Source organism: Sinocyclocheilus anshuiensis, unplaced genomic scaffold (genome assembly GCF_001515605.1).
Source record: "Sinocyclocheilus anshuiensis isolate Anshui unplaced genomic scaffold, SAMN03320099.WGS_v1.1 scaffold1684, whole genome shotgun sequence".
In the NCBI taxonomy this organism is placed as follows: Eukaryota; Metazoa; Chordata; class Actinopteri; order Cypriniformes; family Cyprinidae; genus Sinocyclocheilus; species Sinocyclocheilus anshuiensis.
Window position 1 is genome coordinate 72,229 of NW_015557149.1, and position 3,212 is coordinate 75,440.

Consider the following 3,212-nt stretch of genomic DNA (forward strand, 5'->3'; position numbering starts at 1 on the left):
ACAATCATGTGGCTTGGGCTGCAGAGTGATATGGCTGTGGCCATATCCTGATGCTGACACACCCCCATGATTTACCATGTGCTGGACACCATGGCACCAAGGCCACCTACGAAATGTTCAAACAAGTAGCATACTGGCCTGGCATGCAGCAAGACGCACTTCACCGCCGAGGTCATGCAGGAAGTGTGGAAACTCTTGGGTATACAGGCCAAGCTCCATATAAGCCATCACCCAATTTCCTCAGGTCAAGTGGAACGAGTCAACAGGACAGTGGTCAGCATGTTGAAAAAGTACGTGTCCGCCAATCAAAAGGATTGGGATATTAAACTTCCTCTGGTACTGCTGGCCGCCTGAGCCACCCCTCACCAGTCGACCGGAGTACCCCCATTCAGGATGATGACGGGGTGACAGATGACACTACCGCTACACCTGCTGTACCAACCCGGTGACATGAACCTCGTCACCGCCTATACCACTCACCAGTACCTAGAAGAGTTGCATCAGCACCTGAGAACAACTTTCGCCTTCGCGCAACAGCAACTCCAAAGAAGGGCGGAAGGTCGTAAAGCCTACTACGACCAAAAGGCCTCTCACCAGGATTCGGTGTCCTTGTGTCTCTTTGTGTTTTTCGTTTCCCCCTCTCACTACAATTTCAACACCCCAGCGAGTACAGCTACCCTTACCTACGATCAACACGACACTGCCACGTGCATTATCCTGCCCAACCAAACTCTATGGATCACTGTCCTTAAGGGCTCGATCCTCCGTATTGACGATTTAGCATTGTATCACCTTACCGACGACGAGTATCGGGCTGAACTCGAAATCTCACCCTTCTTCAAACAGCATTCTTTCGTCCTCGATCCAGAATTGGAAGAAAGGATCAAGGAGGAAGGAATGCAACTTATTGATTTGACTCCTGTTGATACAGCTTTAGAAGCTATCGCTCGCCTTCCGCCCACTGGCGCGCCAATCATTCGGTCTTGGTCTGCCGCTGACACAGCGCTTTGCATCCCTACTATTGTAGGATATTTTGTGACTTTGACACTGGCCTTCCTCCTACACAAGCGAGTGAACGCCGTCCAAAAGTCTTTCAACAAATGCACGTCTGGCGTCCCACGCATTTTCCGACGTGATAAAACTGACCAAGAACCTGAACCTGAGAACTCAACCAACCTGATTGAGATCACTCCTATACCGCCTCGTCGAACCCCTGACAATTAAACCAATCAAAATGACCCAATTACAAATAATCCTAAATAATGCACCCCTACGTCTTCTCAAGTTTCTAACCTGATCATTCACAAATTACCAAAGTCCTGCACCAGGATTCAGTCAGTGATGGAGATGTTGTTTGTGTCTTGTGTGTGCCTGTTCTCTCTGCCTCTTGTTCCAGTGCCCGCTGACGTTCACAATGGGAACATCACTGAGCAAAAGGGGGATATATGTAGGATTTATATCGAACAGACACAGATACGCCATTGAATCAACCCATCACGAGGTCTAAACTAATCATCACTATCACGTGACTCAATATTCTGAGTCAGTTCCTGTCAGCGCCTCGTCGTTAACTACTTAGAAGAGGGATAATAACTAACTCAGTCAGGAGAACGACAATAGATCTTTTCTTACAACATGGGCCGTGGAGAAGCACCTCGTGGGCGCAATGTATGGAACTGTTATATCCAACAGGAAAAGGATGAGTAAATTAACTGACGCCCTCAGGCCTGCAAACACTGGATCTATACGTGATTATCCCATGACTCTTGACCACCTGCTTCCTGCCCTTCTGAAACCCAACTGACCCGCATTCTTTTCTCTTACAACAAAAGAAACGGAACCTTGCATGACGATTTTAAAAGACAATAATTTAAAATCATTTAAAGTATTAGAGCAATATACTCACAAATAATATGCTTTCTGTTTGATGTGTTATTGGAACCTATGATATTTTAATCTTTGCTTATAACTTTTCCTTTTAGCAGATAACAAGTGTTTAGTATCGGGTGAAAGCTTGTTTTATTTGCAGAACATTGATGTGAATGAAAAAAATTATGTTCGGCATCATTCTCTGGTGATAATACTTTTATAAGAAGTTATTAAAACTTGCAGAAATACTCCCCACGGGGAGCATGTGATTCATGCATGATAAAGGAAGAGTATGGGGCGTGGTTAAGGCCCTGCAACAACCTCTGATTGGAAGACCGCGCCATGGGATGGACCAAAATAAGCCTGCTTAAAACTGGACACAAAGCCTTTGTGGTTTGGCTGCTTGCTCTCTCGATTTTTGGCTCTTCCGCCTTATTGATTGCGCTACAAAGCGCTCACAGCCGTAACATCAGGCTAGTGATCCTCCAGAACTCCAAAACTTCGTCAAACTTCGTGACTGCAGAAATCTTCAAAGCTTAGTCTTTGCAAACAGAATCTGAGAAGAACTTCCAGCGCGTCGTCACGTCACAAGGAAACCAACCAATCGCCGGAGGCCATCCCCAGAAATAGGTCAGACATCGACCGCGTCAGCAGCCAATCCGCAGCCCCGGGATTCCCTCAAGCAGCCATCCAGGAAGCCTGTTGTCAGCTGTCACCAAAACGCAAGTAAACAAGCGAGGTTTTCATCTCTTGCTGAACTGGTGCTGAATTGAGGTTAAGCAGTAAACATAAGCCAAGTCTCTGCTTTTATGAGTTTTCTCAGGTTGAATTTAAAGAACTCGTAGAAAACGAGTATTAGAACTTTGGGAACTTCATGCAAACGCAGCAACTCATTTCCTGAACCTTTTGTGTGTATGTGTGTGTGTGTGTTTTAGCTTAGTTTAATGTGCCATCGAATAGCGAATAAACTCGTTTCATATATAAAGAAGTATTGTCTTGTCGTGTATTTTAAAGTCAAACTTTGCCCAGATCCTTTGTTACCTTGCTCAAAATTAATAAGATTACCATTTTGTTTGTGATATCGTTGGCCACAAAGTAATATGAACAGAATTGTTAAGATATACTGATTTTAACCCTCTCTGGACAAACCGTTGATAAAGTATAAGCTCTAAATTTTGAATCAGATCAACTTGAAGAAATCATCAAATCTTTAAGAATCGATTCCCTAAAAGCTGAAATAAAAGCTAAATCCTTAGTTATTACACTCTCTACATACTTTTAGGTCATAAAAGTTTATCTGATCTGGCTGAGGTGTCCTGGTTGCCATGGAAACCAGGGGCCTG